The sequence below is a fragment of the Chiloscyllium plagiosum genome, unplaced genomic scaffold (genome assembly GCF_037043375.1).
Source record: "Chiloscyllium plagiosum isolate Xiang-an unplaced genomic scaffold, Cpla_swu_hap1 HiC_scaffold_19, whole genome shotgun sequence".
Classification (NCBI taxonomy): domain Eukaryota; kingdom Metazoa; phylum Chordata; class Chondrichthyes; order Orectolobiformes; family Hemiscylliidae; genus Chiloscyllium; species Chiloscyllium plagiosum.
This window is the reverse complement of record NW_028270157.1, coordinates 50,077,243-50,103,329: the sequence shown is the minus strand read 5'-3', so window position 1 is coordinate 50,103,329 and position 26,087 is coordinate 50,077,243. Positions and strand designations below refer to the sequence as shown.

General features: G+C 40.7%; 1 protein-coding gene and 1 pseudogene across 2 annotated transcripts in view; both read right to left on the bottom strand.

Moving 5' to 3' along the window:
- LOC122559578 (ninjurin-2-like) overlaps positions 1 to 26,087 on the bottom strand; it is a 236,536-nt gene that overhangs the window by 70,667 nt on the left and 139,782 nt on the right. The window lies entirely within an intron of this gene.
- LOC148146774 (uncharacterized) lies at positions 9,040 to 10,191 on the bottom strand (annotated as a pseudogene).

Sequence of the window (26,087 nt, the reverse complement as noted above, 5' to 3'; positions counted from 1 at the left end):
TATGAATAGGAAGGGTTTGGAGGGATATGGGCTGGGTACTGGCAGGTGGGACTAGATTGGGTTTGGATATCTGGTCGGCATGGACAGGTTGGACCGAAGGGTCTGTTTCCATACTGTACATCTCTACGACTCTATTTTTGCAGCATCCTTGAACATGGGTGAGGTCCTGGAGGACTGGAGAATTGCTTATGTTGCCCTCTTATTTAAGAAGGGTAGCAGGGATAATCCAGGAATTATAGATTGGTGAGCCTGACATCACTGGTACAGAAGCTGCTGGAGAAGATACTGAGGTATAGGATCTATTCCCATTTTGAAAAAAATGGGCTTATCAGTGATAGGCAACATGGTTTTGTGCAGGCAAGTTCATGTCTTACCAATTTAATAAAATTCTTTGAGGAAATGACAAAGTTGATTATGAGGGAAGGGCTATAGATGTCATATACATGGACCTCAGTAAGGCATTTGATAAGGTTCCCCATGGTAGGCTGATGGAGAAAGTGAAGTCACATGGGGTCCAGGGTGTACTAGCTAGATGGATAAAGAACTGACTGGACAACAGGAGTGGAAGGGAGTTTCTCAAAATGGAGAACTGTGACCAGTGGTGTTCCACAGGGATCTGTGCTGGGACCACTGTAGTTTGTGATATACATAAATGATCTGGAGCAAGGTATCGGTTGTCTGATTAGCAAGTTCGCAGATGACACTAAGATTGGTGGGGCAGCAGATAGTGAAGGGAACTGTCAGAGAATACAGCAGAATATAGATAGGTTGGAGAGTTGAGCAGAGAAATGGCAGATGGAGTTCAATCTGGGCAAATGTGAGGTAATGCATTTTGGAAGATCCAATTCAAGAGTGACTGAGACAGTAAATGGAAATGTCCTGGGGAAAATTGTTGTACAGAGAGGTCTGGGTGTTCAGGTCCATTGTTCCCTGAAGGTAGCAACGCAGGTCAATAGAGTAGTCAAGAAGGCATACGGCATGCTTTCCTTCATTAGATGGGGTATTGACTACAAGAGTTGGCAAGTTATGTTACAGTTGTATAAGACTTTAGCTTGGCCACATTTGGAATACTGCATACTGTTCTGGTGGCCGCATTACCAAAAGGATACGGATACTTTGGAGAGGGTGCAGAGGAGGTTCACCAGGTTGTTGCCTGGTATGGAGAGTGCAAGCTATGAAGAGAGGTTGAGTGGATTAGGATTATTTTCATTAGAAAGATGGAGGTTGAGGGGGGACTTGATTGAGGTCTACAAAATCATGAGAGGTATAGACAGAGTGGATAGCAAGATGTTATTTCCAAGAGTAGGGGACTCATTGACTAGGGGTCATGAGTTCAAAGTGAGAGGGGAAAAGTTTAGGGGAGATATGCGTGGACAGTTCTTTACACAGAGGGTGGTGGGAGCCTGGAATGCGTTACCAGTGGAGTGATAGCATCATTTTAAGATGTATCTAGACAGATACATGAATGGGCAGGGAGGCGAGGGATACAGACCCTTTGGAATTAGGTGACAGGCTTAGATAGAGGATCTGGATCGGCGCAGGCTTGGAGGGCCGAAGGGTCTGTCCCTGTGCTGTAATTTTCTTTGTTCTTTGTTCTTTATTCTTAAGCCTCTCAGTGATTTTAGATCTATTGAAACTATGACAAGTTTATAATAACAGAATGTACCTATGGTCTGGTTTCTTGTTTGTTTACAAGCTAATACAAGCTATTAAAAGATTGAAAATTGTCTTCCCCTTGGATTTTTTTCCCAATAAACGTGTGTATGTATTCAGGATTTTCTAAGATCGTTGAAGGTATAATGTTGGTTGTAGTGATTCTAAAAGAATTCCCGTTGTAAAATGGTTTCTAAAGAGGTTACAAATTGCATACTGGCAGAGTGACTGTGGAGGATACATGGGGTGGCACGGTGATCTGAGGGAGCATGAAGGATACATGGCATGCATATAATGGGCACAGGTGATCTGAGGGGCCTAGGGCAGATGGGGTTGTGGGGGTAAGGTTTAAGGATCCCTTAAACAATTTTGGGAGTTGGTTGTTGTGCTGGAAAGCTGAAGTGAGTGGGCCTTCTAAATTGGTCTATTCCAAACTTTGCTCCTCATTCACTCCATCATGGTTGGTAAAATGTTCTGTGAACCTGAGTCTGGTGTTAAAAAACAAAAATTACATGTTGTTGATGTGCAGATTACAAGCCAGACAAAGATTCAACCCATTTCATCTGTTCAGTGCTCCACCTGAAAATAGATTTGCTCTGCTTGCAAAATAGCAGCTTTAGCACAATTAATAAAATTTACCCAATGGTATGACAAGATGTGAAAGAGCCAGCAATACCATGGAACTATGTCCCCTATAAGTCACCACCTTATGGAGTACAGGGGGAAAACTTACACCCCTGGTAATGTGCAACAGAACAGTCAGGATGTCACACTTTGTTTTAAACAGCATTCGGGAAAAATGAAAAAGAATAAAGACTGCAAACCTACTGCTTTGTACTAGTCTTTCAAGTTACTTTTAGCCCTTGGGGTAGAATGCTGTAACTGATATACTATGACTAATAAATCCTCAACCAAAAACAAATGTCCAACAATTCAGATCAGTATTTAAACTTTTTCTGGTGATGTCAGGAATAAAGCATGCATGACATCACCACAATGTTAGAAGATCAAGGATTTCAAACAAGCAGAGGCATTGTGACCACAGCTGCCATCCTGTCAGAGCTGGGGGCTATTTAAATGCTGTTTGGAGGATGATCCCATAGTTCAGGAACAATGACACAAACTATCATGAAAACAAAGACTGCCAGTCAGTAGGGTTTGTATGGTTGCAACAATGATCCTGAAGGCAAAAATGCTCCAGAAACTGAACTGGCAAGACCAAGTGCTGGGATCAGGTTATGTATTCTTCAACAGGACTTAACGCTGCTGGGGAAATAATGAATAATCATGAAATGTAAGATAACTGCACAAAGACAGAACAGTACATCAAGGAGCAATCCATGATTCCTAGAATCCAGTTCAGTAAGATGGTGACAGGTAGAAAAATGTTCAATACAGACACATTTGGTTGCTTCTGCTGTACAGTGGCAGGATTGTAAGTTAATATTTCAGGTCATAAGATAAAAGCTCTATTGCAGCGCCCTCTGATTATGCTTAAATTCTCAAACCACCAGGTTTGTGGGTGAAAAGAATTCAACAATCCTTTCCACTTTTGAGGCTCCTTTTCCTGCTTTATTCTTTCTCTATCATTTTCTTACTGCTCCCTTCCACAAACCAGCGAAAAAGATAATTCGCATTCATCTGGAAACCCGCCACTGCCAAGGCGAAGTTCCTTCCTTCAGGTCGTGATGCTGTCCCTCTGTCAACAGCCCAGTTTTGCTCACTTACTCCATTGAGGATATTGAGGCTCTAAGGAATCTGAAGGAAAGCCACCAGAGTAATATCTAGTCATTCAATTCTTAGTTAACAGCCAATGCTGAGGGAAATACTGATTTTCTCACTGGAGTAATGTAAACTGTTAGGTGAAATATTCCTTCAGCTAAGTAATTTATTTCATCAAAATAGGGAAGTGAGGATGAAATAATGTTTGAACAAAACTCAAAAGTATTGAAATGGGTTGAATGTCAGAGGGGGCAGACAGGTCATGTGGAAAGTCAAGAGATTTCCTCAGTGCCCCATGAATGGTCCTATAAAGCTGTAACAACAAGGCTTCACTTTGTGACAGACCCCTGGACGCCAGGAAATATTTATTTTTGCAAAGAGTGTTCAAACTTGAGACTACCTTGCCAGAATATATGTTTGGTAAGGATTCATTACAGGCCTTTTAAAGGGAGTTGGATCTGATCTTGAGATACAGCATACCTCTAGTTCACAGAATCATATAAGCAAACAGCACAGAAGACAGCAATTAGGCCTATTTAGGTTATGCTGGCTCTTTGAAAAAGTTACCCAATTAGTTCTGCTTCCCTCTGCTTTCTCCTTGTCTTGCAATTTTTTTTTCCCTTATCAAGTTTTTTTCCATTTTTCGTCGAGAAGGCAAGTTAGAACTTGCTGAAATTAGTAGTATGGGTCACAGCTATTTCTTGGAGTTTACTTGATGCATTCACAGGTTATGGAGTGAAGGGTTAACCATACATTTACCCTAAGAATGACTTTTGTGCATGTGGAAAAGAGCTATGTCACAGTGCTTTCAGATTAAATGGTGCCTCAACATGAGTCTGTCAGGTTCCAGAAGATCTTCTCTCTTACAATTCCTTGTGTAAAGTTGCCATAGTCCCAGAGGACTATAGGTCTGCTCTCTCGTTAAGAGATAAACATAGAAACATAGTAAATAGGAACAAAAGTAGGCCTCAGCCCTTCAATCTGCTCTACTATTCATTATGATCATGGCTGATCATCCAACTCAATAGCAGGTTCCTGCTTTTCCACTTTTTCTTTTGATCCTTTTAACCCAAGTACTATATCCAACACCTTCCTGAAATCATACCATGCTTTGGCCTTGACTGCTTTCTGTGGTAGCAAATTCCAAGTGCTCAACATTCTCTGATTGAAGAAATTTCTTTTCATTTCAATCTTAAAAGGTTCACTCCCTATCCTGATACTGTAATGTCTGTTTCTGGACTCCCCTTCCATTAGGAACAACCTTCCTGCATCTACCTTGTCTAATCCTGTTAGAATTTTATGGTTTCTATGAAATCCCCTCATTCTTCTAAACTTCTGTGAATATGACCGTGAACAATTCAACCTCTCCTTATATGTTAGTCCCAGCCTACCAGGAATCAGGCTGGTAAACCTTCACTGCACTTCTTCTACAGCAAAAACATCCTTCCTCATAAAAGGAAACCAAAACTGCAAACAATGTTCCAGATGTGGTCTCACCAAGGCCCTGTATAATTGTAGCAAGACATCCCTGCTCCTGTACTCGAACCCTCTCACTACTAAGGCCAATATACCATTTGCCTTCTTTACTGCTTGCTGCACCTGCATGCTTACCTTCAGTGACTGCACTATAAAGACACCAGTTGTTGTTGCACATTCCCATTTCAATTTATAATCATGCAAATGACAATCTGCCTTCCTGTGTTTGCCACCAAAGTGGATAACCTCTCAGCTATTATTATTTTGCATCTGGTGTGCATTTGTCCACTCAGCATGTCCAAAGTGCAACTTGACACCTTCATCACAGCTCACCCATCAACCCAGCTTTGTGTTATCTGCGAATTTGGAGATATTACATTTAGTTCCCTCATATTGTGAAAAGCCAGGTCCTAGCACTGATCCTTGGGATTCCCCACTAGTGTCTGTCTGCTATTTGGTTAAAGACTCGTTTATTCATGCTCTTTGTTTCCTGCTGCCAACCTGCTTTCTAACAATTTCAGAACACTATCCTCAATCACATGCTCTTTAATTTTACACAGTAATCTGTTAAATTGGATTTTCTTGAAAGCTTTCCGAAAGTCTAAATAAAACACATCACTGGCTCCCCTTCATCAACTCTGTAAGTTCCATTTTCAAAAATTCCAGTAGGTTTGTCAAGCATTATTTCCTTTTCATAAATACATTCTGACCCTGTCACTGTTTTCTAAATGCTCAGCTATTAATTCTTTGATAATGGTCTTGAGCAATTCCTCACTACCAACGTCAGGCTGACTGGTCTCTCGCTCTCATTTTTCTCTCTGCCTCCCTTCTTAAATAGAGAGGTCGCATCAGCTACTCTCCAATCAATAGGAACTGTTCCAGAGTCCATAGAATCCTGGAAAATGACCAATGTATCCATTATTTCTAGAGCCACTTCTTTATTTGCGACAGGGTCAAAAACCTGACATTAGGATCAGCTCCACCTCTCAACCCTTCAGTGAGTGTTTTTGGTACCTCAATTTTTAAAGTACCAGCTAATTAGTGCCAAGACTGCAGGCACACCATTCAATGCAGAGAGCAGAGAGATACCAGAAGCTGCAGGGCCAGCACTGATGCATCAGCTACACCACAGGCCAAGATGAGAGCAATTGATTCATAAAGAGAGAGAGAGAGAAGAAGGGAGGAGGGGATGCCTGAGCAAGGAGGCGTCCTCTGAAGAAAAGATCAGACATTTTAAAGTTTAAGGCAACCACAGTTAGATGGTTATTGTGATGGTGAGGCACACTCTATGCAGAACAGCTAGCAGCTACAGCCTAGAAACCATGATGGGTGTGGGTGGGGAAATAACCCCTTTCAGGATTAATTGAGAATTCCTCCTTTTATAAACTTCATATTCCACACCAAAGGGATCTTAAAAGAGGGGTAGCCATTTCAACCTTAACATGGATGTGTGGATGGACATTTTGATCGGCATGGACCAGTTTGAGCTGAAGGGTCTGTCTCCATGCTTAGAACTCTATGACTCTGAAAATGGCTGGGGTCAGAGTCATGGCACTGAACCAGCATGAAAGCTGGTGACATTAGTTTGCAGGCACAGCCTCTGATCCTAACCCACAGCTGACTAAAAACTCTGCCCATTAAAATTATTTATAATACGCAATAGCTACAATGAACTAGTTCAACACAAGCTAACTTAATTTATTCTAACTCTTACAAGCAGCCTAAATTCTATTAACAAACTGCAAAACATTTTTTTTCCCTATCTTTAACCTTGATTTCCTCTTCCCAAGTATCTCAAAAGTTGATACGGTTAATAGTCACTAGAATTTATTCCTCAATAAATCCTTTTCCTTACTTCATATATGTTGTATGCCATGCTTGTTATTCTGCAGCATTATAATGAAGGGAATTTCAGGGTTTTGATCCAAGTGCACTGAGTGCATTTCCTAATTTTTCAGTCATTTTTGCATAATCTGATACATTTATGCTATAATGGTTTCCTTAAGATCGTAATATTATTGAAAGAATTTGAGTTTAAAAGCATGCTGCCCTCATAGAATTTAGCTCATTTGGACTTAGCATTATAAATACTATTCCAGTTTGTATTAGTGAAGACAACTGTACAAATATTAAAGCAGTCCTGTTTGTAGTACCTTTCTATGTGCAAATTGACTGTCACTATACAAAAGTGATACTTCGAAAAGTACTTCATTGACTGGAGCAATCTGGAACATTTTTAGGTCCTAAAATGAGTTAGTTAAATGTACATCTTTCTTTCACTTTCAACTTTCCAGTTGTATTTCCTTTGCTTCAAAAGAATCTGCATTTTTGATCACAATTAAAAAGTTAGTTTGTTGTGAAATTTAAAAGTGCCCTTAAGGATGAACAAACATAATGTGCTCTGTTACAATCAATTTTTTTCAACACAAAAAGGAAAAGATTTACCTGACTGGTTCAATGCAAAACTTTAGAAGATATGGTACAAAGAAAAAATTTGCCAATGTTTAGCAGGTATTTAATTATATTTTAAATCATTTATTATTGATTTTCTTTAAATCATGATTGAAATAGGTACTGCATTACATGTGGGAAAAATAATAGGTGACTAAAGCTGAATATTATGTGGTTAGTGGAAATCATTTTATAAACAAGCACTCTAGTATATCTTGTAAGCTGAGACTATTAAAGCACCGAATAAGTTAATAATAGTGAAGTGCTCCAGGTCTGACAGTGAAACATCGCTAACTATTTTGGAAAGGTAGATCAGAGCAGGATTTATACACTTAATGGTAAGGTTCTGGGGAATGTTGCTGAACAAAGAGACCTTGGAGTGCAGGTTTATAGTTCCTTAAACAGTGAAGAAGGCGTTTGGTATGCTTTCCTTTATTGGTCAGAGCATTGAGTATAGGAGTTGACTGATCATGTTGCAGCTGAACAGAACATTGGTTAGGCCATTTTTGGAATATTGAGTGCAATTCTGGTCTCCCTCCTACTAGAAGGATGTTGTGAAACTTGAAAGGGTCCAGAAAAGATTTACAAGGATGCTGCCAGGGTTGGAGGACTTTAGCTATAGGGAGAGGCTGAATAGGCTGGGGCTGTTTATCCTTGAGTGTCGAAGGATTGGGGGGTGCGGTGGTGGCCTTATAGAGGTTTATAAAATCATGAAGGGCATGGATATGGTAGATAGGTAAGGTCTTTTCCCTGGGGTGGGACAGTCCAGAACTAGAGGGCATAGGTTAAAGGTGAGAGGGGAAACATTTAAAACGGATCTAAGGGGCAACATTTTCATGCAGAGGGTGGTGTGTGTGTGGAATGAGCTGCCAGTGGAGGTGGTGAAGGCTGGTACAATTACTGCATTTAAAAGGTATCTGGATGGATATATGAGTAGGAAGGGTTTAGAGAGATATGGGCCAAGTGCTGGCAAATTAAACTAGATTAGGTTAAAAATCACACAACACCAGGTTATAGTCCAACAGGTTTAATTGGAAGCACACTAGCTTTCGGAGCCACGCTCCTTCATCAGGTGATAGTGGAGGGCTCAAACGTGACACAGAATTTATGGCAAAAATTTGCAGTGTGATGTAACTGAAATTATACATTGAAAAATTGATTGTCTGTTAAGCCTTTCATCTGTTAGAATACAGTGATAGTTTCACTTCTTTCATGTGTAAATCATAAAATCTTTTTTTAAAAGTTGCATTCTCGGGTTAGCTGTTAACAATAGTGATAGCTAGACAATATGTTGAAGGTGTTAGCCCCCTGTGTTTTCTGTCTATGACTTGATGTTTAGATTGATTTTAATCTAAAATGTGAGGTAACAGAGTTTTATATAAATTCATGCAGTTTTTGAGCTCAGAGTTCTACATGAATGTATGCAGTTTTTGAGCAAAGTGCAATGTAACTCTGCAAGTACAAATTCAACCCACAAAATATATGTGTGCATGTGGGTCTTTGTCTGTGTGTGTGTGTGTGTATATCTGGGGTGGGGGTTGTGAGTGTGAGAAAGTGTGTGTGTGTGCGTGTGTGTGTGTGTAGTGAATGCAGAGTGTCTTAAGTCTGTGAGGGGGTGCATGTGTGAGTGTGGGAGTGTGTGTGTCTATAAGGGTGTGAGTGGGTGTCTTGTGTGCGCATCTGTGTGTACCTGTGTCGGTGTGTATATGAGAGTGTGTGTGTGTAGTGCAATGGTGATCACCTGTAATGTGACATGAACCCAAGGTCCCAGTTGAGGCCCTCCCTATGGGTACCAAACTTAGCTATCAGCCTCTGCTTGGCCACTTTCCTCTGCTGCCTGTCCCGAAGTCCACCTTGGAGAATGGTCACCCGAAGGTCCGAGGCTTAATGTCCAGGACCACTGAAATATTCCCCAACTGGGAGGGAACCCTCCTGTCTGTTGATTGTTGTGCGGTACCCATTCATCCATTGTCGTAGCCTTTGTTCGGTTTCCCCAATGTACCATGCCTCCGGGCATCCTTGCCTGCAACCTATAAGATAAACAATGTTGGCTGAGTCACATGAGTACCTGCCATGTACAAGGTGAGAGGTGTTCCCACGCGTAATAGTAGTTTCTATGTCCACAATCTGACACGTCTTGCAGCGTCCACCATGACAGGGTTGTATGGAGTTGTCCTGAGAGCCAGGCAGTTTGCTATGAACAATGATCTGTTTGAGGTTTGGCGGTTGTTTAAAGGCAAGTAGTGGAGGTATGGGGAAGGTCTTGGTGAGGTGCTCATCCTCATTGATAATGTGTTGCAGGTCACGAAGAACATGGCGTAATGTTTCAGCCCCTGGAAAGTACTGAACAACGAAGGGTACCCTGTCAGTTGCAGCACGTGTCTGTCTCCTGAAGAGGTCATTACGGTTCCTTGCTGTGGCACATCGGAACTGGCGGTCGATGAGTTGAGCATCGTACCCCGTTCTTGTGAGGGCATCCTTGAGTACTTCCAGGTGTCCGTCATGTTCCTCTGAGCAGATGCGATGTATGCGTAGGGCTGAGGTGTCCCTTCATGGAGAAGCACCACACTCTACCGCAAACCCACAGACAACCTCACAATGCTACACTTCTCCAGCTTCCACCCAAAACATATTAAAACAGCCATTCCCTATGGACAAGCCCTACACATACACCGGATCTGCTCAGATGAGGAGGAACATGACGGACACCTGGAAGTACTCAAGGATGCCCTCACAAGAACAGGGTACGATGCTCAACCCATCAACCGCCAGTTCCGACGTGCCACAGCAAGGAACTGTAATGACTTCCTCAGGAGACAGACACGTGCTGCAACTGACAGGGTACCCTTCGTTGTTCAGTACTTCCCAGGGGCTGAAACATTACGCCATATTCTTCGTGACCTGCAACACATTATCAATGAGGATGAGCACCTCACCAAGACCTTCCCCACACCTCCACTACTTGCCTTTAAACAACCGCCAAACCTCAAACAGATCATTGTTTGTAGCAAACTGCCCGGCTCTCAGGACAACTCCATACAACCCTGTCACGGTGGACGCTGCAAGACGTGTCAGAGTGTGGACATAGATACCACTATTATGCGTGGGAACACCTCCCACCTTGTACATGGCAGGTACTCATGTGACTCAGCCAACATTGTCTATCTTATACATTGAAGGCAAGGATGCCCAGAGGCATGGTACATTGGGGAAACCGAGCAAAGGCTACGACAACGGATGAATGGGCACCGCACAACAATCAATAGACAGGAGGGTTCCCTCCCAGTTAGGGAACACTTCAGTATGTCCGAGACATTAAGCCTCAGACCTTCGGGTGACCATCCTCTACGGTAGACTTCAGGACAGGCAGCAGAGGAAAGTGGCCAAGCAGAGGCTGATAGCTAAGTTCGGTACCAATAGGGAGGGCCTCAACCGGGACCTTGGGTTCATGTCACATTACAGGTGATCACCATTGCACTACACACACACACTCTCACATACAAACGGACACAGGTACACACACAGACGTGCACACAGACACCTACACACACCATTATAGACACACACACTCCCACACTCACACATGCACCCCCTCACAGACTTAAGACACTCTGCACTCACTACACACACACACACACTTTCTCACACTCACAACCCCCACCCCAGACAGACACACACACACACACACACACAGAGACAAAGACCCACATGCACACATATATTTTGTGGGGTGAATTTGTACTTGCAGAGTTACATTGCACTTTGCTCAAAAACTGCATACATTCATGTAGAACTCTGAGCTCAAAAACTGCATGAATTTATGTAAAACTCTGTTATCTTACTTTTTAAGATTAGAATCAATCTAAACATCAGGTCATAGACAGAGAACACAGGGGGCTAACACCTTCAACATATTGTCTAGCTATCACCATTGTTAACAGCTAACCCGAGAATGCAACTTTTAAAAAAAGATTTTATGATTTACACATGAAAGAAGTGAAACTATCACTGTATTCTAACAGATGAAAGGCTTAACAGACAATCAATTTTTCAATGTATAATTTCAGTTACATCACACTGCAAATTTTTGCTATAAATTCTGTATTATGATTGAGCCCTCCACTATCACCTGATGATGGAACGTCGCTCCGAAAGCTAGTGTGCATCCAATTAAACCTGTTGGATTATAACCTGGTGTTGTGTGATTTTTAACATTGTACCCCCCAGTCCAACACCGGCATCTCCAAATCTAGATTAGGTTAGGATATCTGGACGGGTTGGAGTGAAGGGTCTGTTTCTGTGCTATACATCTCTAAGTCTCTATGACTTTATGACTACATTGCTGCCCTTGATTTCAAACTGTGATATTACAACTAAAAATGGGAAGAACAAAGAGATAATTGCGAGCTGTAAAAGGGTATTTTTAGACCACTCTGTAACACCATGAGGAATTATATCCAGCATCAAATTGTATCTTGCTGCACTGATTCGTAATTGATCCCTGGGGTATAGGTTGGATACTGAAGCAGTTTGCAATTATCAAAGCACATCTCCATGAATAGATGTTTTTATGATTTACCCTTTGAATTATTATAGTGACATAAATGATTTCAGTATAACATTTTGAGGAAGCAATTTACTTTGCATTGTTATCCCTTTTTTTTCCTCCTTGAATCTGTCTCCATTTCAATAAGCTTCCCTTAACTAAAAATGGGATCAGGTGACTTTCCTGTTCTGAAGAAGACACACTGGATTTGTTCCTCTCTCCACAGATACTGCCAGATCTGCTGAGTTTCTCCAGCAATTTCTGTTTTGCTTGTTTCAGATCCCCAGTATTCACAGTTCTTTGTTTTATTTGACTTTCCTGACCTCCTGTTTGCTGTTCTAACTGGAAAAGCAATAGGAACAATAGAATGATTTTTGTCTAGTATCTTTTCCCTAGTGAGGTGGATGAAGTACCTCGAGTCAGTTGTCTAGCTCCCCTAGTTACATAGCCAAGATCAAGAATTGATAGTGCATGGAAATTCATTAATCCCTGTGCCCTATGACCCATTTTCATATTTGTTGGATGACATAGCTCTTGGTATCTGGCCATATTATATTCTTGATCCAGGGCAGGAAATGGACGATAAGGCAACTTGTTCCTGGTGTCACAAATCAGCAATAAGGAGAATGCTGAAGCAGCATTAGTTGTTAATCTTTTCCAGCTGCTCACTGGTAATGTCCCTAACAGTGAGGGAAACAGTTATTTGAGGGAGCTGAATGAGTTGCAGTACTGCATTAACGTGCACCTGCTGCTTTTGCCTGTAACTTAGTGCAATTTAAAATACCAATTTAAAATAGGCATAAATATTGATAATGATACTCAGTTTTAACAAAAAAATTAATCTCTATAAATTAAAATACATATTTCAAAATTGTTAATTATCTGTCAACAAATTATGGAAGGTATATATTATACTAATTAAATAATGCAAAATACATACTGACTGCTTAAATGTAGTATACATTCATGAGAAGTTCACTGACACCCACAGCTGCCTCAACACCATCCCAATTCCTGCAGAAATGTTTTTCTAATATCCCAGTTTCAGCTTTTTCTCAGCCATTCTGATGATACAACCTTCATCAGTAAACATATATTCCTTTACCCTCAATCATTAATTCTCTTACTGTGGTTGACAAGGTCCTTGATTTCCATGCTCTTCCCTCCCACTTTTCCAACCCTAAAAGATACACAATAGGAGCCCCTTCCTTCACACCTTCCACTCCACTAGCCTCCATAACAAATCACCATTCTCCTCATTTCCATTACCTCCAACAGATACATTATTAAACATAACTGGCCCTCTCCTCCCTTTCAACATTCCAAAGTGACCATTCCCTCTACAACAGTCTGGCCCACTCTCAGCCACTCCCAATAATCTTTCCTTTGCACAACAGCTTTTCCATACAAACGCAGTGAATATAGCAATTGCCCTTTCATGTTCTGTCTCCTCATCATTTGAGGACCCATACCCTCCTTCCAAATGAAGCAGCATTTTACTAGTACTTCTTTTCGTAAGACCACAGGAAATAAGAACAGGTATATGTCATTCAGCCCCTTGAGCATGCTCCACCATTCAATAGGATCGTGGCTAATTCAAAACTCCTCAGATCCACTTTCCCATAAGTTTTGACTCCCCTTACTGTTCAAACATTTGTCTGTCTCAGCCTTAAATATATACAAGAACTCTGCCCCACAGTTTTCTGTGGCAAGAATTTCCAAAGACTATCAATCATCTGAGAGAAGAAATTCCTCATCTCAGTCTTAAATTGATGACCTTTTATTCAGGACTATGCTTTCTGGGGTCGTAGACTCTCCCACAAGGGGAGAAACATCCTCTTATCCTTTCAATCTCCTTAAGAATCGTATATGTTTCAATAAGATCACCTCTCATTCTTCTGAATTCCACTGAATAGAGTCCAACCTGTTTAATCTTTGCTCATAATTCATTCATTCTCCATTCCAAAATGAACACCTTCACATTTTTCCACATTATAATCTATTTGCCAAGTTTTTGCCAACTTACCTAACCTATCAATATCTCTCTGTAAACTATTTATATGCCTCTTGTAACCTTCAACAACTTAAGTGGGTCAGTAAAAATCTTGCTGTTCCTAGTGTTCAGCTTCAGCATACTTTGTGAAAATAACTACAAAATGCAGCATTTTCTACCATTACTCCATTGAAAATAACACATGTGCAAAATAATACAAGAATCCAGTGCAGTACTTGCTGTCAGGGATTCTATATTTCTCCACTTTGTGCCATGTTGAACCACACCTCAGACTGTAATCAATAGGAAATCATTTAAAGTGAGTTTTAATGGTATATTAATTTCATAATTATTGCTAAACATCCTCACTAGCTGATTATGTTTTTGTGAAATGTCAAACGTCTCCATAAGTTAAAAAAAATTAAAAAGTATTCACTTTAAAATGTTTAATTGCCTTTGTTTTAGCTTTCTTAAAACACAAGCTCAAAGTTAAGGTGTTCAATTTTTTTTCAATTTCCTGCTTTGTTGTTTGCGTGAACTTATTGCTTTGCTGCTTGAAGCCATTTGACTTTAAATAACCATTGATAAAGGGGAAATTCCAAGCTAGGGAGATTGCCAGACTTGTGTTGATAACTTTCTTCGAGATAAGTGTTGAATGCTTTGCTCTTCAATGCAAAATCTAATCAATATATATCTTTCTGGGTAGGAATTGATCATCACGCCTGCTGGGATTGGTCTACTTATGATTCTTGTCTACTTGAAATTGTTGTCTCCTAATGGCACTAAAATAATCTCGTAACTCATTCAATTGGAAAAGTGAGGATGGGGAATAAATCCAAGATCTGACCTGTTCTTGTAGCTACAGTATTTGTATGGCTAATCCAGTTCAGTTTCTGATTGATGGTAACCCCCAGGAAGTTGATAGTTGGGCACTCAGCTATTGCATATCAAGGAACAATTCACTCTTGGAGATAGTCATTGTCTGGCACTTCTGTGTCATGAATGTTACTTGCCACTCGTCAGCCCAATTCTGGTCTCATTGCATATTAATATGAAATGCTTCATTATCTGAGAAATTTTAAATCTACTGAGACACTTTACATTTCCATAGGCATTGATCTCAAATAGATTTCCCATATCTTTTTCATTACCAGAAACATCCTTTCCACTCAAACCCCACTTTGACGCAGACTGTCCAAACCTGTCCAGGTTTTGAATGGTCTTCCATTAAATGGGAAAAAAAGTAACCCATCTTGCACCTCTCTCTTGTACCAATGTAAGAAAATGCTTCTTGTCTGACCACTCACCCTTTGTTCACTTCTAATCTCTAATTTTCCTTTCTCCATCATAACCTTGTTTTTGTTTTATTTAGCCACCTGAAACCAGAAGACTGACTAAAATGATGACATTAATTGCTCAGCATAGAATTTTACTAATGACAGTATTGAAATTTATTTTGAAGCAGTAATTTCAGAATGTGGTAACGATTTTAAATTGGTCTCAGTGTAAAAGCTCTAAATGACCATTTCTTCTATTCAATGACAGAAGCACTTTTTAAAATATGAAACCAAACAGAGCAAATTATTCGGCTTATTTTTCTTAACTTCTGTTGTAGTCATCAGCAGTAATCCCTCGCTAACAGATATGGTTATGCACCTAAGAAGTTCCGTGTTACTGATCATGAATTCTGTAGGCCCTTAAAAGGCTTAACGAGCCCAATTCTGGAGCCATATCTCTGACTGCATATTTGGCAGGTGTTTCCGGGACGTGGAATTGATCCTTGGACTCAAGATCTTTGGCATTCCTTTCACAGGCTCCTTTTCCTTCCTCTCACTGATGGGTGTCCTCGAAGAATTGTGCTGTTTCAGACAGGAGGTTCTTCTAAGAGTAGGAACATTATTAATGATCAACTATCAGGGAGGGGTATGGGTTAGGAAAATCAACACTAGCTTTATAAAATTGTGCTGCGATTTATAGAGCTGGTAAAATAATATAAGAATGATAAATGTTAAGTGGTACACTGCAGAAAAAGCTTATCCTCAATTTTGCATTTCTGTGTTCTTGTCCTGAAGGTGCCCAATATACATTTCCCTTGGTATGCGCTGAGTGAGCTGAGACAGTGAATGTGTGTGTATGAAATGGAATTTAGGTCAGGGCAGGATTGGGCTTGTCCCTTCATGCTCAAATAGCATACAGAATCTCAATGTTTTAGCTTGTTTGCAAAAAATGAAATGCTGTAGAATATTCTCCAGTATAAGCCAGAACCTTTAGCAGGAGAATCAGCAAGATTGTGGGTGAAAAGTAATATCAGTTCTTTATATGTAACTATTCATGTCTTTCCCTCTATCCTTTTAATCAGACATTGTTAAATCTTAGCACTGTTTTAAAAATCAATAGGTAAACACATAAGTGAAACTTCTGTGAATTCTTCATCATGAATAAACAACTTGTTAAATGTTTGACTTGCAACTGCAAAACTGCTGTTGGTGTCGATTGTGGTTCTGTGGGTTTCCTGTTACACATGAGCCTGCTCCATCAGATCTGAGTTAAAGCAGCCAGCCACATACTGTATAGAGGTGAGAATAAGAAAAAACCCTTCACACACAACATAAGAAGGCAGTCATGGAAAAATTATTTGCCCATGCAATCCTAACAGACTAATCACAAGAACATGAGGATACGTGATACCAAGAGAAACTGAAGAATGGAAAAACATTTAAACAACTTACTTTTGTTCTTTTTCTGTGAGATAAAAATTGCTGCATATTGGATTTGTGTTTCATTGCAGAACACAACAGTAATTTAGATTTAATAATATGCTTTTTCTGATTCAGGCATTTTTGCAGCAAGTTGAGATTCATTGGGAATATTTAGCATTTTTTTCTTGCCCTGTCTTTCTCTTTGCTTGCTGGCTGATCCCTATGTTTACAGCCACGCACTGTAATTGTGAATTAAGCCTTTGTTCTCTTTGGTTCTCTGACCTAGCTCTCTTGTGTTGTCGCACTCCAATTAGACAGAAGAATTGCTGATTGTCAAGAATTGAAATCCAAAAAAGTCCTATTGCTGTTTGAAAGCAAATTGTTATAAATGGTCAAAATGACGCAGTCTTGCTGCTCTTAGAAAACTAAAACAAACATCTCAACTGTGCATTTATCACAATGACAATCCATGACAGGCCTGCAAACACCAAAAGCCAGAGAGTCCTCAGAATGATTTATTATCTTTCTTTTCTGTCAGACAACCCCTTGTGGTTGAACTCTGCATCAGTGCCCAGTACCACTGCTTCACATATAAGGGAGTGGTGAGAATCATTTTCTACTGCTTTCCCTCATATTATTTCAACATTCTCACTTTCTCTTCCAACCTGAAGCACTGATCCTCATTCAATGTCCACAAATATTTATGAGCTGAATCCTGTCCTTACCAATATTTGGACAATTTTATTTCCCAACCAGGGTCTTCCCACAGTGACATTGAGCAGTGACCCAAGCAGATTTTATCCAGCTGTGATGTTATGCCTGCCTAAACTGCTGGACCCTTGTATATAACTGCACCTTATCTGTAGATAACATGGATGAATCTGTGTGAAATGTGTGTATCTGGATCAGTGGTGCTGGAAGAGCACAGCAATTCAGGCAGCATCCAACGAGCAGTAAGCTATTCAACTCTTCAAAACTGCTCTGCTATTCAATAATACCATGGCTGACCTGATTTTAACCTCAAGTCTAAATTCCTTTAAAATCTTTCATCCCCTTGGTAATCAAGAATCTATCTACATCTGCCTTGAAATATTTAAAGAGTCTGCATCCGTTGTCATTTGAAGAACAGAATTTCAAAGTCTCACAACCCTCTGGGAAAACATGTTTCCTCATCTCTATCTTAAATGGGCAGCACTTTATTTTTTTAAGCTTTGACTGTGTAATCTTTGCTTTGTTTGTTTACCAACATATGAGTGCACAGTAATTGCACTGTAACATTCTTGAGTCACTTGCATACCATGTGAGTCTCTACTTTCCCAAAACAAAGATTAGGGGATAGGTTAGGCACAAATGTCATGCAGTTACTTTTTATGGTCACAAGAGGGCAGAAGCATGTCTGTAAATTATGTATATTATTCATAAAATAATTCTTCAAGGATCAAGAAATCAGTTTTACGTGAATATTTTTCTCTTTTTGGTAATAAAGCTAACATTTGTTAATAATTAAAGTAGTCTTCATAGTTTTTCATCTACAAACACCAAAAGCCAGAGAGTTCTCAGAATGATTTATCATCTTTCATTTCTCTCAGCCAATCCGTTGTGGTTGAGCTCTGCACTGATTCTCAATGGAATTAAAAGAGCATTTCTGTCCATATGCTTGACATCCATGAATCAAACTCTTGACCTAATCTTACTTTTGTATATTACCAAGTTGGAACAATCTCAACTGCAATGCCCTTTAAACATCAGACTCACCTGTGACACCAATGACAGCATGTCAATCCTCACTACAGTTGAACATGAAATGTGTCCAGTTTACTGAAGTACCTAAAATGTATCAACTGTCTATTTCCCTTACAAGATCTACAGTCTTCAGAGGGAGACAATAGGAGGCTTAGGAGAGAAAAGCTGCTAAATATTTGAGGGATGATGAAATGAAAGTGTAGGAACAGAGTTAATTGTATTCCCTTCATCACGCAAAATTATCATTCACCAACATGAAGCCTTGCCAATACATCTGCATGTAATCTATAGACTTTGACACCATTTTGGTAAAATCATGGAAAATCTTATTGAAGATACGATCTGGATCTGGATACAAATAAAATTATAAAGGATAGCCAGTACAACAGAACTAAAACAACATAACCATACCTGGTGTCACTGATTCAGGCAAGTTCTATAGTGCGCTGAAAATAGTACAGGCATCCTGCCAGTTTATAAATTATTGATGCAACTACTTGTGTAAATTTCTACTAGCCAGGGTACTAAAAAGGATTGTGCAGCTACTGAAATGATACATAATGGAAAAGCCTTAATCATTGTGGAAAAGGGAAATAGATTATGATGAGCAATTACATAAACTGGGCATATACTAACTGGAAGAGAGAGGATTGAGGTGTGGTATGATTGCTGCTTCAAGAACACCAAAAGAACCAATAGAGTTATAGAAGTACACAGCTCTGAAAAAGGCCCTTCAGGTCATCAAGTCTATGCTGGATAAATATAACCAGCTAAATTTCTGATCCCATTTTCCAGCACTTGACCCATAGGCTTCTAAGCCTTAGCATTGCAAGTGCACATGTAAATACTTCCAAAATGTTATGAAGGTTTCTGCTTCTACTACTCTTAAAAACAATCCAGTCTAACCAGTCTCTGTTCCTGCAGTTAAACCTTGTCGAGAATAGTATGTTGGGATAAGAAGTAATTTTATTCACATTATCTGGTAAGTGTAGCAAGATTGGGAGGAACAGTTGACTTTGCATCAACAGTTCGCAAGGTTTTCTACAATTGTGTTCCCCTCAACTGACTACAAAAATAATAACTAGGAGTTAAGGGAACACTAAACTAAAACATATATCGGGCAGACAGATATATACATTAGAAGATATATGTTGTATGTAAAGCCACCCTGGTCCTACCAGACCATAGGACTGCTCTCTCATTAGAAACCTGCAGGTGGTTTAACCTGAGGGTCACCATATCTTAGGCAACGAGAGAAGCTGAGAAGGAGAGTCCTTCATGATGACCTCAGCTGGTGTGAAAATTAAACCCATGCTGTTGGTGTCACTTTGCATTACAAATCAGCCATTTGGTTAACTGAGCAATTATGGATGACAATAAATGCTGCAGCAACATTGAATGAAAGAATAAAAACCATCCACTTAGGAAAGACAGAGAAGGAAAATGTGAGATTCAGACAGTGGTGAAAGATACTGTTACAGCACTGGAAAAGGATGCAGGACTTCAGAGTTCAAAGACAAAATCCACTTGGTAAAAATTAAGGATTAGAGGACATATTAGACAACTGAATGATAATGATACTAAGGTCACCAAAGAGTGGCGAAGAGATAGATGAGCAAATTTTGCAGGTAAACTACAGAAAACTGCATGAACAATTGTGGTGCTAAAGGGACTTCAGTTATCCTCTATAGACTGGCAAGTGGAACATGATTCAATGGGAGCAATTGTGAAGAAAGATTGCAATGTAATTTGATTTAGAACAATTTTGAATAAGGTCAAGAGAAAATTAAATGTAAAAATATGCAACTTTCAGTGAGTTGAAAGGGGATATGGCCAGGTGAATTTGAATCAAAGACAGGCGGGGAAACAGAGGACTTTAAAGGGAGGATTTCTTGCACACAGATGAGACATATTCCCACAAGGGGAAATTAAATACCTTCCTTAATCACTGAAAATATAGATGATAAAATAAAGCAATTTATAGTAAACTTCAGGCTCATACTTCAATGGAGATCCAAGCTGAATGCAAGAGAGGGAAAGAACTGAAAAGGATATGTGAGGGGTAAATAGGGTGGAATTAATAAAAGTGAGATATTATTTAGAATAAACTCCCTTCAAACAGGAATTTAAAAAATATTGAAGGTGCAAAATTTGCAAAGCATGTGTTGAACTGCCAAAGAGCCAGCTCAAGGATGATTGGCTAGATGGTCTCCTTCTGAGTTGTCTGGATTAGTGGTGCTGGAAGAGCACAGCAGTTCAGGTAGCATCTGAGGAGCAGTAAAATCGATGTTTCGGGCAAAAGCCCTTCATCAGGAATAAAGGCAGAGAGCCTGAAGCGTGGAGAGTTAAGCTAGAGGAGGGTGGGGGTGGGGAGAAAGTAGCATAGAGTACAATAGGTGAGTGGGGGAGGGGATGAAGTCGATAGGTCGGGGGGCGGGGGGAGGGTGGAGTGGATAGGTGGAAAAGAAGGTAGGACAAGTCATGGGGACAGTGCTGAGCCAGAAGTTTGAAACTAGGGTGAGGTGGGGGAAGGGGAAATGATGAAACTGTTGAAGTCCACATTGATGCCCTGGGGTTGAAGAGTTCCAAGGCGGAAGATGAGGTGTTCTTCCTCCAGGCGTCTGGTGGTGAGGGAGCGGCGGTGAAGGAGGCCCAGGACCTCCATGTCCTCGGCAGAGTGGGAGGGGGAGTTGAAATGTTGGGCCACAGGGCGGTGTGGTTGATTGGTGCGGGTGTCCCGGAGATGTTCCCTAAAGCACTCTGCTAGGAGGCATCCAGTCTCCCCAATGTAGAGGAGACCGCTTCGGGAGCAATGGATACAATAAATGATATAAGTGGATGTGCAGGTAAAACTTTGATGGATGTGGAAGGCTCTTTTAGGGCCTTGGATGGAGGTGAGGGAGGAGGTGTGGGCGCAGGTTTTGCAGTTCCTGCGGTGGCAGGGGAAGGTGCCAGGATGGGAGGGTGGGTTGTAGGGGGGTGTGGACCTGACCAGGTAGTCAAGAAGGGAACAGTCTTTGCAGAAGGCAGAAAGGGGTGGGGAGGGAAATATATCCCTGGTGGTGAGGTCTTTTTGGAGGTGGCGGAAATGTCAGCGGATGATTTGGTTTATGCGAAGGTTGGTAGGGTGGAAGGTGAGCACCAGGGGCGTTCTGTCCTTGTTACGGTTGGAGGGGTGGGGTCTGAGGGCGGAGGTGCGGGATGTGGACGAGATGCATTGGAGGGCATCTTTAACCACATGGGAAGGGAAATTGCGGTCTCTAAAGAAGGAGGCCAGCTGGTGTGTTCTGTGGTGGAACTGGTCCTCCTGGGAGCAGATACGGCAGAGGCAGAGGAATTGGGAATACGGGATGGCATTTTTGCAAGAGGTAGGGTGGGAAGAGGTGTAATCCAGGTAGCTGTGGGAGTCAGTGGGTTTGTAGAAAATGTCAGTGTCAAGTCGGTCGTCATTAATGGAGATGGAGAGGTCCAGGAAGGGGAGGGAGGTATCAGAGATGATACAGGTAAATTTAAGGTCAGGGTGGAATGTGTTGGTGAAGTTAATGAATTGCTCAACCTCCTCGCGGGAGCACGAGGTGGCGCCATGATTCTGTGCCTGGATCTGTTGTAGATTTATAAATGGAGATTTGTTGTCCTGATTAGCCAACATTTCCTTTACATAACTGCTAGGTGATCTACAATAACTATGGTTTACCTTCATCTCGCAATTCCCATGTTCTGACATATCTGTAAAAAAATCCCTGTGTTAAATTAAAGAAAAAATACATTTTTTGTTATGCAAGATGACAGTAAAATTGGAAGATGATTTCAGACATTTATTCCATAGTACCATCTAGTGGTTGCAACCTTCGGCAATATTCCTGGGATCTTACACACAGGAAATTCCCATCACAGTTAAATTATTTTCAATATTAAATAATAGCATAAATTCAGATGTGACAAAAAACTAACTTCGTACTCAGGAGACATTGGAGATCACTGATGCCAGTCTTCAGCCAATTGATACACTTCAAATGATATGAAGAAACAACTGGAGATATTGGATACTGCAAAGACTGTGGGCCTGACAACAAACATTTCAGCAATACTCTTAAAGATGTGTGCTCTAGAACATGCCATGCCCCAAGCCAAGCTGTTTGTATACAATTACAACACTTATGTCTACCCAACAATGTGGAAAATTGCTCAACCAATTCCCATAACCAAAAAGCAGGGCAAACCCACCCAAGCCAATTATTACCCCATCAGTCCACTTTTGATCATCTGTAAAGTGACAGAAGGTGCCATCAACCATGCTATCAAACAGCACTTGCTAAGCAATAACTTACTCACTGACTCACAGTTTGGCAACGTCTCAGCTCCTCACGTCATTACAGCCTTAGTTCAAGCATGGACCAAAGGGGCTGAATATCAGAAGTCAGGTGAGTGTGACAGTCCTTGACATCAAGGCACCCAAGCAAAACTGGAGTTAATGGGAAACAAGGGGAAAACTTTCCACTGATTAGAAGCACAGCTAGCACAAGAGGAAGATGGTTGTGGTAGTGGAAGTCACTCATCTCAGCAGGTGATCCTCAAGGGAGTGTATGTTCACTGATGATTGCACAATGTTAGCACCATTCCAACTATTGAAGCAGTCCATGCCTAAATGTAACAAGACCTGAACAATTTCTAGATTTGGGCTGACGTGGATAGTAATATTCGTTTCACATAGGTGCCAGGCGATGATGATCTTCAGCAAAAGAAAATCTAATTATCGCCCTTGATATTCAATGGCATGTTTATCACTGAATCCCCCACTATGGATACCCTGGGGGTTACCATTGTTCAAAACTGAGCTGGACTAGCCATATAAATACTGTGGCTACAAGAGCAGATCAGAGGCTAGGGTACTATGGCAAGTAACTCACCTCCTAACTCCCCAAAGCCCTGTCGATATCTGCAAGGCACAAGGCAGGAGTGTGATGGAATACTCCCCACTTGCATGGATGAGTGCACTTCCAATGACACTCAAGAGACTCTTGACACCATCTCGGACAAAACAGTCTGCAAGGTTGGCACCACATCCACAAACATTCACTTCCTCCACCATTCACTCAATACTAGCAGCAGCATTGTAGCATCATCTAAAAGATGCACTGCAGAAATACACCAAGGCGCCTTAACACTTTCCAAACCAAGGTCCACTACATCTAGAAGGGCAAGGGCAGTGGAAATATGGAAACACTGTCACCTTCAAGATCCCCCAAGTACTTATCGCAGGGTCGAAGCGCTGGAACTCCCTCCCTAAAAGTTTTGCAGGTCTACCTACAACAAACACCTTGCAACAGTTCAAAAAGGCAGTTCATCACCTCCTTTTTACAAGCAACTGAGGAATGGCAATAAATACTGGCATAATGAATGTCTTGTACATTCTATGACTGTGTAAACAAAACCTGAAATTTCAAGTGAAATTTGTAAGTCTCATATGACTGAAATGTTTGAGAATTCCTTATACATGAGAAGATATCTTACTTTATAACAGTTAAGATTATGGGCCATTAATTAGATGATAAGACATTCTGGTTTTATCATAAGACTTTAAAACAGTAGCTTAGGTGAGGGAACTAATTACTATATGGCACTGTGTAGGTGTTAGCATTGTTCCCTGATGAGTGCTGCAATGTGCCAAATGTTTATGTTAACAATCTCCCAAGGCCATGTTTGTTAGATAGTGAAAGATGACTGCATTTAAACAGGGTCCAAGTCCATATTTTTAGTAAGAGCTTTATTTCAGTTAGCCATATTCCATAAAACTCATATTCTACTGATTACTAACTTCCCATATTAAAAAAAAATTCACCTAATTAAACTATAATAAACCCATAACATATCCTCTCATTCCATTAGCTCTCAGGCATTTCTTAAGACCAAACTAGATGACAATATTGAACTTAGATTTTGAGAGCCAGGCCAAAGTCTGTGCTCCACAGAAGCTGTTTTTATAAGGATCATTTGACCTAAAATTGTACATGCGGTGCATGTATCCCTAACCATAACCCATATGCCATGTTAGTAAGGACACTTTCTGCAATTACAACTGCTATATCAAAGCAGGACAAGGACTGCATTGCAAGCAGCTATGAAGGCAGTCATAGTGGTAAACGGTTGTGACTGGATCTTTCCAGGCTGAAGCTCAAGATATTTGCAACATTTTGCAATTTGACGTCCATTGTTGCACTCAAGAGTACCTTTTAAAAAAAGACATTCATTTATTTCTCTTCTGCTATAGACAAACAGGTGGTGCATGCACATGGCTTAACTCGGATTGCAGATTTCTCAATCTGCCATTGACTTCAAATTCACCTTGCAGTCTTCACATGTCAATTCTGCCCTACACTGTAACTGAAAGGGATTCTATTCCTTTAACATTCACTTGGTGTTCAACCATAAACAACAAATTGTGCAAGTCATTGTCCTAAAAGCTGACAATAATCATGATGTTTTTAATCTAAAGCAGATTACTGTTTTAAATGCATTTGAACAACCACAAAGAAATAAGCTTTCAAAAATTTCAGATTAACTTTAAGGGTGAAAGCCATTCATGTTATTGGGGCTTCCTGGTGCATCCAGTCAGTGAATGGTACAGTTAGCATTGGCTGAACATGGCAGCAATCCAAGTGCGCAGGCAGTAGAATCCCTGCATTCCAATTCATAAGTGTGGGTCAACAATGCATCACAAGACCTGTGCTCAATTTCAAGGGCCATGGAGATACTAGAGATTGCATGTTCAATGATTTTCAATGGCAACATGTGCATTGGCAAAAGAAGTCATAAAGCACTTAAGTATTTTAAACGGATTAACAACATAGAGCTGAGTAAGGTCCACCATTTACATGGTTGCAGATCCTCCATTGTAATATGTAATGTGATTCAGCCCAAAGCTAACATACAAGCTTAAATAAAGTTTCCCCATTCCTCCAATAGTTCAGTTGATAAAAGCACTGCTCTGTGAAGAATTGTGTGACTGACCTCAACGAATGGATTTCCAAGAATGTGATGATAAGTCTCATGGTACACACTTCAAGAGGAGTAAAATTAACTATAGATTGCTAGTCATGATCACTTTCCTATGACTTCTGTTGGGAAGAGACCTAAAATAGTATCCAGAACGCTAACTGAGGTCCAATAGTCAACTGATGAATATGTTGGGAATTTCATCAGGACTTATCATTCACAGAGGGTAGCGGAAATCTTGTTTCCTTTTCTGCCTGAGATTGCCACCAATCTTTCACCAAAGTTAAGATGAAATTTGAGGCAGCACTGGTTAAATCATCAGGAAAAGCCAGTGATGCTTATGGAATTCTTTTTCTTGTCAATGTACTTAGAATAGAGGAGAAAAAAATTGGGATGGGGAAGGAAAAAACAGAAGTGAGGAAATAGGGTAATTACACAATCTGCCCCAAATATAAATAAACATTCAACTGGAAAGCCTATAAAAGAGACTTTTATTGCAACTTATGTCATTTATACAAATGATCTGGATGACAATTTAGGCGGCACGGTGGTTAGCACTGCTACCTCACAGCGCCAGAGACCCGGGTTCATTTCCCGCCTCAGGCGACTGACTGTGTGGAGTTTGCACACTCTCCCCGTGTTTGCGTGGGTTTCCTCCGGGTGCTCCGGTTTCCTCCCACAGTCCAAAGATGTGCAGATCAGGTGAATTGGCCATGCTAAATTGCCCGTAGTATTAGGTGTAGGGGTATGGGTGGGTTGCGCTTCGGCGGTGTGGACTTTTGGGCCGAAGGGCCTGTTTCCACACTGTGGG